The following is a 10,230-nucleotide window of genomic DNA, read 5'->3' as shown; positions in this document are numbered from 1 at the left end:
AATCATCACGCATTCAATAAGGAAATAGATTTTGCTCCTCTGAGCATCTTTACGGGGTATGTGTCACCATACGTAATGCTAAGTCATGGAATGACCTTAGTCAATGCTCTCATTCCGGCTACTAAACTAAATGCCTAATCCAAGACGTTCTAATTGAGGCGATGTCCTTGATAGGTTAAGGTATGTATACTTATCTTGAGTATATCCTTAGGGTCTCATTAGAATCTTGATTCATTTGTTTCAGCATCGATCCACTGTCGGCGCTTCTAGCTATTATTGAACTCTGAACCATCTTCGAAAACTTCTCTCGTCTTACGCACTTGCGTAGACTTTTATGATCAATCATAATGGCTGGTAACCGCTAGTACCCATATCACATCTCGTCTTTCCAATTCGTAGTAGGTGATCGTAATCAATAGGGATTCTCAGTCATGTCCTCGTCTAATACGATATGTACTGTAAGTAGAAAGGTTCCGAATATCTGAAACTATAAGCTGATAGCTTTGATCGTAATATAATAACATCATATACAAAGCATTTGACCTCTCACAAGTCTAACTTCTGAAATTCGTACGTGAATTATGAAGGTTGGCCTCAAGCCATAGCTAGTGATAATCGAGGCTAGAAACGAGTCTCAGCTTATTAGGGATTAGCTAACTGACTACATAAGTCGCACTCATCGCTATAAGCAATATCATACTTAAACCATCATCGAATAAGGCAATAGTCGATTATGTGTTCCGTCTCGCGTGAACAACCTAAATGAAGAACTATGCCTGCAGTCAGTGATTCATGCGTGGCACTCCGCTTGCACTGCTTTCCTTGGATTCTCTTCCTCTTTCTTGGCTCTTCACCATAGCTATAGTGAAATATAACTGAGTTTCTAGCTTCTATTGTTCTTCTCGTAACAGTGATCATGCACGCATCTAAGTTCATTGAGTGATCTTAATAAAGGCATAACCATGATAACAAACACTTGTGCATTGGCGCGAAATATAAAGCTTTTAACTCTTGAAAATCTCTTGTTGTTCTTCCTCCTGGTTGAGCATGGCGATGTGATGGAGAGTTGAGCTTTGGTTGACTGACTCATATATACTAGTGATCATACTAGAAAATGGGTTAACTCTAGGGTTCAGAGCAAATGAACTGCTCTGATACCACTCTGTCACGACCGGCCCCGGATTAAGGATAATCGAGCCGGGGAAACCGTGACTAAGGGAGGGAGATTAGAGGAGAGGTAGAAAGGGGGAAAAATAAATAAACTAAACAAGGGAGGATCGCATTCTATCATTGTTAACAAAATGAATAATTATAATATAACGGAGGTTTAGTCATATTGACTCAAATAAACTAGTAAGTTCGGATAATTCCGACTTAGCCAAAATAACATAATACTTCTGAGTACGCAGCGGAATAAGGTTCTGATTACATGTATGAAGACATGTATCCCTAGAGTTCATTAATACATAAGGATAAGACAAAAGACTCCGCTCGTCACTTCATCACCACCAGCAGCTGCTCAACCTGCACATTTAGAAATATATGCAGGGCTGAGTACAAAAGTACTCAGTGGGCACGTATGCCTAAGTATAAAAATACATGCTTCATTAAACTGTAAATTGTCATGCCATCATAAACAGTACAGCAAGGGAGTTTCCGTGAAATAGGCCCAAGCTTACTAAACTCTTTTGTGATTCTTAAAGTTCGTCTGCAGACTAAGTTCTCATACTCTATCATATCTGAAACTCTGTGCCGGAGAGGTGGCCACCTCTCATGGACACTTGACCGGCCAACCCGCTCGATGACTCACGGCCCTCGGTGTACACTAGCCCTGGCAGGATAGCTATCAAATGCTCAAGACCCGAATTCGATTGCATCATTGGCAAAGCCAAAGCAGATAGATATCATACTAACATTGAAACATTTTATGGCAAGACAATACTTGAAATAACTTTAACTCAAAGATTCTGTCATGAAAACTTGTTCAACTGTAACATGAAACTCATTTGATATATATGAAAGTAATGCCCACCTGGTAGCAAAGCTTTGCTAAAATCCAGTGACTTCTTGACTAGCTCTTACTCTCGTGCTCAACCTTTATTGCGGGAATTTTAAATAAGACATGTGCTCGAAGAGAATCCTCGATTAATGAGAATGCGAAAATAAATATGCATGACTCTCTTATGCATGATTCATTATTCCGACTTAATAGTCCGGGAAATCCTACTATTAATCCTAACTCTCGGATTAAAAAGGTAAACCCTCTAGGTTTCGTCTCATGAGGTCAAGTAATTAACTATAATAATCCGCTCTCATCTCTCTCTCTCACGATCTGCTCTGCTTCTTCGCTCTCTGCTCTGGAAGTCAGTTCTGGCCTCTAAGTCAGTTCTGGTCTCCATGTTAGCTCTGGTCTCCAAGTCAGCTCCGACTGAGTTAGCTCTGGAATTCTACCTCTGGCATTTCACCTCTGGCGTTCAGCTCTGTCGTTCCAGTTCTGGCTTTCAGTTCTGTCTCCCAACTTTGCCTTTCAGCTCTGGTTTCCAGCTCTGGCATTCAGCTCTGGCGGTCAGCTCTGGCATTTCAGCTCTGCTCGGCTTTTCAGCTCAGCTCGGCCTTTCAGCTCTGCTCGGCCTTTCAACTCTGCTCGGCCTTTCAGCTCAGCTCGGCCTTTCAGCTTGGCCTTTCAGCTCTGCTCGGCCTTTCAGCTTAGCTCGGCCTTTCAGCTCAGCTCAGCCTTTCAGCTCAGCTCGGCCTTTCAGCTCAGCTCGGCCTTTCAGCTCAGCTCGGCCTTTCAGCTCAGCTCGGCCTTTCAGCTCTGCTCGGTCTTTCAGCTCAGCTCGGCCTTTCAGCTCAGCTCGGCCTTTCAGCTCAGCTCGGCCTTTCAGCTCTGCTCGGCCTTTCAGCTCTGCTCAGCCTTTCAGCTCAGCTCGGCCTTTCAGCTCAGCTCAGCCTTTCAGCTCTGCTCGGCCTTTCAGCTCTGCTCCCACTCAGCGATTCGATGCAACACTAACGGGTTTCTTTGGGTAAACACAGACCTTACTACTCTATCTATGTGAGCATGCTGTGGTTATTCACGTTCGTCTATGTGTTATGAGTTGAAGGTCCTCATAGTTTATGAACGTTAAACGCGGTTGATTCTTAAGGACGTGACTAACATGCATTTGTTCTCTCGTTTTCAGGCATCGCAACATGATTTCTATGCGTGCAATACGTCGATAAGAGTAGCAGCCAAGGTCGAAGGTTACCTTGGTGCAGCGTGCTTTGGTCGGATGAGGGCGATGGTTTCTCTCTCGTTTCCGCGAACGTGGAGGTGCGAACTTGTACGTGGGCAGCACTAATCTTCGCTCTATTCCCCTCCGTGCACGGCGTCGAGAAGGATGAACTCCTTGATGTTGCTGCTGAAAACTTAAGCGCTGAGAGGAGGAAGGGATGCTCAAAGGTTGAAGGGTGTATTTATAAGGGTGTGCACTTGAGTGTGCTAAAGGGGGCATGGCGTAGGGTGGCTGCAGGGACAGCCTTGTCTACTCGGCTGTGGTTGGGCAGCGCTGGCGGTTGGGCAGCGCTGGCTGGTTGGGCAGCGCTGGCGGTTGGGAAGTCGAGGGGGCTAAAGCTGCACTGGCGTGGAAGTCGAGGGGGCGCTGCTGCTAAGGAATAGGGGTAGGGTGTAGGGAGAAGGGGATTGGTGGAGTTGGGCGGCTGTGGCAGAGCTTCACACACGCACGCCTCCTTTCTCTTGTCTTTCTTCTCCTATTTCCTTTCTTTCTCTTATTTCCTCCCTATTTCCTTTCTTTCTTCTATTTCTTTTCTTCTTTCTTTTACTCATTCTCCTTTGATGGTGCATCTGCTCGCTATTAATAACGATAGACTGTAAAAATAATTCTAAATTAAATCTGTAGATTTAATTCGTTTGCTCCTCTAATTTCTAAATTAAATCCGAAGATTTAAATCCTCCTCACAAGCCGGAATAAATTCACGACATAAGTAACAATATGAAATAACTTCATCCTGATTAATAACGCAACTTTGCTAAGTTGGTTAGAACTTCGAATAATAAATATTCGTCGACTCGAAGATTTACGTCGCGGTTTCAAACACGCGAAGATAAATAAATACGTAAATAAATAAAGCATAAGCTCGGATAAACCTTGCCTTCAATAAAATTCAGAGTCATAACTGAATTCCTATAGAATAAAGGTGTTTCATTCACTAAGAGAGATTAATAAACCCGCATTACTGGGAATTAAATACTGCTAAAAGAGCGGGTCGCTACAGGTGAGCAATTACCACATTCCAATCTCAAATTGAATAATTAGAAATACAAACTATTGATCATATAATTCAAAAGAAATCATGCACCAAGAATCATGAATCGAAAATTGGAGGAAAAAATGATATCAATAAAGACTAATTTGAAATTAAAAACTTAGCCACTAATTTGAAGAGTGAAAATTTAAAATGCCCTATTCCTTAAGTTCTATAGTAAAAATGTCATCTTTTATAAATATAAGCATTCTATACCCTATTCTTTTAATATCCTTTGATTTGATGAGTTTGTTTGGTTTTATGTGAAAGTCTTATACGTTTGACCGATTTGACAACCATCAGTCATAAAAGTCAACGACTTGATCTAGCCACCCACCGGTCATATGTATTCTTGACTGATAGCGGTCAAATCGTTGACTTTTATGACTGATAGCTGTCAAATCGGTCAAATGTGTAAGACTTTCATAAAAAATCAAGCAAACCCATCAACATCAAATGGTGAAATAGGTACTGGTGAAACGAGAAATAATACGGTAAATAAAAGCAGTAAACGACACCGGATTTACGTGGTTCGGTCGAGAAGACCTACGTCCACGGGGGTTTTTGGGGGTTTTCCACTATAATTGAAAGAGTATTTTACAGCTTACAAGTTGTAGGCTAAAAATGACTATCCCCTTAAATGAGAGCTAAATGGAGCTATTTATAGGAAAGAGATAAAGTAAGGCCCATTAACCCACTAGCCCTAAATAAATGGGCCCAAGCCCCTATTACATGAGCTTCGCTTCTTAATCGAACCGAGAGTCGAGCTACACTGCTGTAGTAATTCCCTGTTAAGTCCAACTGAACCAAATATTAATAATAGTAATAGCATGAATAATAAAGATAAAAGGAAAATACTATAGCCCTGTTTAGCACAGCGCTGGTGCATATTTCAGTCCTCATCAGGTACTTTACATAATTAGGGCATAGAATAGAATGCTTTGTTTTACTCCCTCCGTCCACGAAAGAACTTCCTATTTTTCCTTTTTGGGACGTCCACAAAAGAGCTTCCTACCTATTTTTGGACTATACCCCACCACTTATAATCCTCTTACTTTTCACTTTTCACAACTCCCAATATTAATTATAACACATTTTCACCACTCCCAATACACTCAACTACCTTTTATCCACTCTCAATACACTCAATAATATTTTTACTTAAAACCCGTGCCACTCCCTCCTAGGAAGTTCTTTCATGGACGGAGGGAGTATAATTTAGGGCATTTTTGCCTATTAACATTAATTTGAAAGCATATAAAGACTAGTCATTCTTATCGAAATAGGCTGGCAATGCTTCGAGGCCGTCCCTCGGCCCATTAGAAGTATGTAAAAGCCCGGTCTATAGAATGTGGGCTGTTGGCCCATTAAGGGCGATCCGAGTCTGAGCCCGATCCCTTCTATGGAGAAAGGGTTATAGTTGTAAATTGAGTTGTCGAGCTCTCTATTTCGTCCTTACCTTAGATTACATTATCCGTCTCCCACAAAAATTCTCAAATCGAAAGCATCTCCGATCACCTAGGGTTTTCGATATCTCACTCGCCGACCGATTGTCAAGACTATCAGCTCTTCCAGACTTATTCCTATAGATCGTAGCTCCAGTTTTGAGAATCTCCAGCAAATTAAGGTTCCGTTATGACGACGGCGGCAAGACATACGTGGGCACCCGCGAAAGGTGGGAATGAACAAGGGGGAACTCGAATCTTCGGTCCATCTCAAAAGTATTCGTCGAGGGACATCGCTTCTCATACTACCCTCAAACCCAGGTTCATTCTTTACACATTTCTCATCCTCAACTTTGCTTAGGTTTTTTTTTTCCTTGAAACTTTTTAGGGTTAGTGACTCAACTAGAAACACCTCTAAGTTGACTTGCAATAGAACAAGGACATCCTAGCGATGGTAAGTTGACCCAGTGTCATCTCTCAAGGAAAGTCTTTAAGGGCTTTTAATTGTATCGTAGGAAAAACAATAAAGAAAGAAGTAAAGAGTTTGATTATTAAACTAAAACTTAGAATTAAAAAAAAAACTGAATTAAAAACCGAACTTAAAATTAACTAGGCGAATTAAACTATTAAACCCTAGGCAAGATTAAAACAACTTAAATTAAATCTAACTTAAGAAAATTAAATACGTGTAAATTAAAAACCAACTAATCTAGACGTGAAACTAAAGTGCATAATCTAAATTGCATAATTGAAAGGAAAGCATAAACATGAATGAAAAAGATAAACATGGTTAAACAAAATAAATTGAATTGAATTGCAAACTACCGTAAACGTCTTGACGTGTAATTGTGTCACTCAATCACAAACCAAGAATAAAACTAAACAAAACTAATCGAAAATTAACAATGAAATTCGAGCACTATGAAAGAACTATGAAAACAATTAAATTCCTAAGTCTCGGCTGCCAAGGGAGATTCTCGAAAGCAACAAAAACTAGGGCAAAGGATTTATCTAACTACACGCCTGGAGGCAGAAGGATGATTTTTACAATGAAAACTAAACCCTATTTATAGACCTCAAACTGCACTTGATCATCATGGAAGTTGCCATGCAAAGTAGAACTCTAAAGGAAATAAAATCGTGTAAGATAAGGCAACTTCCAGCTGGACTCGCGCGCTCTGGAAAAGTCGTCTCCGGTATGACGCACTTCTCTGCCCTGCGCGCACTTCTCTGCTCTGCTGGACTTCGCTGCTCTGGCTGACTTCGCTGCTCTGGCTGAACAGTAACCCGAAAAACAATGAATCTCACGCCTTAGCTCGATTTTCCCACAGACGGCGCCAGTTGGTGAAACGAGAAATAATACGGTAAATAAAAGCAGTAAACGACACCGGATTTACGTGGTTCGGTCGAGAAGACCTACGTCCACGGGGGTTTTGGGGGCTTTTCCACTATAATTGAAAGAGTATTTTACAGCTTACAAGTTGTAGGCTAAAAATGACTATCCCCTTAAATGAGAGCTAAATGGAGCTATTTATAGGAAAGAGAGAAAGTAAGGCCCATTAACCCACTAGCCCTAAATAAATGGGCCCAAGCCCCTATTACATGAGCTTCGCTTCTTAATCGAACCGAGAGTCGAGCTACGCTGCTGTAGTAATTCCCTGTTAAGTCCAACTGAACCAAATATTAATAATAATAATAGCATGAATAATAAAGATAAAAGGAAAATACTATAGCCATGTTTAGCACAGCGCTGGTGCATATTTCAGTCCTCATCAGGTACTTTACATAATTAGGGCATAGAATAGAATGCTTTGTTTTACTCCCTCCGTCCACGAAAGAACTTTTTATTTTTCCTTTTTGGGACGTCCACAAAAGAGCTTCCTACCTATTTTTGGACTATACCCCACCACTTATAATCCTCTTAATTTTCACTTTTCACAACTCCCAATATTAATTATAACACATTTTCACCACTCCCAATACACTCAACTACCTTTTATCCACTCTCAATACACTCAATAATATTTTTACTTAAAACCCGTGCCACTCCCTCCTAGGAAGTTCTTTCATGGACGGAGGGAGTATAATTTAGGGTATTTTTCCTATCAAACTTAAGGATGTGGGCATTTTTGCCTATTAACATTAATTTGAAAGTATATAAAGACTAGTCATTCTTATCGAAATAGGCTGGAATTGCTTCGAGGCCGTCCCTCGGCCCATTAGAAGTATGTAAAAGCCCGGTCTATAGAATGTGGGTTGTTGGCCCATTAAGGGCGATCCGAGTCTGAGCCCGATCCCGTCTAAGGAGAAAGGGTTATAGTTGTAAATTGAGTTGTCGAGCTCTCTATTTCGTCCTTACCTTAGATTACATTATCCGTCTCCCACAGAAATTCCCAAATCGAAAGCATCTCCGATCACCTAGGGTTTTCGATATCTCACTCGCCGACCGATTGTCAAGACTATCAGCTCTTCCAGACTTATTCCTATAGATCGTAGCTCCAGTTTTGAAAATCTCCAGCAAATTAAGGTTCCGTTATGACGACGGCGGCAAGACCTACGTGGGCACCCGCGAAAGGTGGGAATGAACAAGGGGGAACTCGAATCTTCGGTCCATCTCAAAAGTATTCGTCGAGGGACATCGCTTCTCATACTACCCTCAAACCCAGGTTCATTCTTTACACATTTCTCATCCTCAACTTTGCTTAGGTTTTTTTTTTCCTTGAAACTTTTTAGGGTTAGTGACTCAACTAGAAACACCTCTAAGTTGACTTGCAATAGAACAAGGACATCCTAGCGATGGTAAGTTGACCCAGTGTCATCTCTCAAGGAAAGTCTTTAAGGGCTTTTAATTGTATCGTAGGAAAAACAATAAAGAAAGAAGTAAAGAGTTTGATTATTAAACTAAAACTTAGAATTAAAAAAAAAACTGAATTAAAAACCGAACTTAAAATTAACTAGGCAAATTAAACTATTAAACCCTAGGCAAGATTAAAACAACTTAAATTAAATCTAACTTAAGAAAATTAAATACGTGTAAATTAAAAACCAACTAATCTAGACGTGAAACTAAAGTGCATAATCTAAATTGCATAATTGAAAGGAAAGCATAAACATGAATGAAAAAGATAAACATGGTTAAACAAAATAAATTGAATTGAATTGCAAACTACCGTAAACGTCTTGACGTGTAATTGTGTCACTCAATCACAAACCAAGAATAAAACTAAACAAAACTAATCGAAAATTAACAATGAAATTCGAGCACTATGAAAGAACTATGAAAACAATTAAATTCCTAAGTCTCGGCTGCCAAGGGAGATTCTCGAAAGCAACAAAAACTAGGGCAAAGGATTTATCTAACTACACGCCTGGAGGCAGAAGGATGATTTTTACAATGAAAACTAAACCCTATTTATAGACCTCAAACTGCACTTGATCATCATGGAAGTTGCCATGCAAAGTAGAACTCTAAAGGAAATAAAATCGTGTAAGATAAGGCAACTTCCAGCTGGACTCGCGCGCTCTGGAAAAGTCGTCTCCGGTATGACGCACTTCTCTGCCCTGCGCGCACTTCTCTGCTCTGCTGGACTTCGCTGCTCTGGCTGACTTCGCTGCTTTGGCTGAACAGTAACCCGAAAAACAATGAATCTCACGCCTTAGCTCGATTTTCCCACAGACGGCGCCAGTTGGTGAAACGAGAAATAATACGGTAAATAAAAGCAGTAAACGACACCGGATTTACGTGGTTCGGTCGAGAAGACCTACGTCCACGGGGATTTTGGGGGCTTTTCCACTATAATAGAAAGAGTATTTTACAGCTTACAAGTTGTAGGCTAAAAATGACTATCCCCTTAAATGAGAGCTAAATGGAGCTATTTATAGGAAAGAGAGAAAGTAAGGCCCATTAACCCACTAGCCCTAAATAAATGGGCCCAAGCCCCTATTACATGAGCTTCGCTTCTTAATCGAACCGAGAGTCGAGCTACGCTGCTGTAGTAATTCCCTGTTAAGTCCAACTGAACCAAATATTAATAATAATAATAGCATGAATAATAATGATAAAAGGAAAATACTATAGCCCTGTTTAGCACAGCGCTGGTGCATATTTCAGTCCTCATCAGGTACTTTACATAATTAGGGCATAGAATAGAATGCTTTGTTTTACTCCCTCCGTCCACGAAAGAACTTCCTATTTTTCCTTTTTGGGACGTCCACAAAAGAGCTTCCTACCTATTTTTGGACTATACCCCACCACTTATAATCCTCTTAATTTTCACTTTTCACAACTCCCAATATTAATTATAACACATTTTCACCACTCCCAATACACTCAACTACCTTTTATCCACTCTCAATACACTCAATAATATTTTTACTTAAAACCCGTGCCACTCCCTCCTAGGAAGTTCTTTCATGGACGGAGGGAGTATAATTTAGGGTATTTTTCCTATCAAACTTAAGGATGTGGGCATTTTTGCCTATT

This window comes from Salvia miltiorrhiza, chromosome 7, assembly GCF_028751815.1.
Source record: "Salvia miltiorrhiza cultivar Shanhuang (shh) chromosome 7, IMPLAD_Smil_shh, whole genome shotgun sequence".
NCBI lineage: Eukaryota > Viridiplantae > Streptophyta > Magnoliopsida > Lamiales > Lamiaceae > Salvia > Salvia miltiorrhiza.
This window is presented reverse-complemented; position numbering follows the sequence as displayed.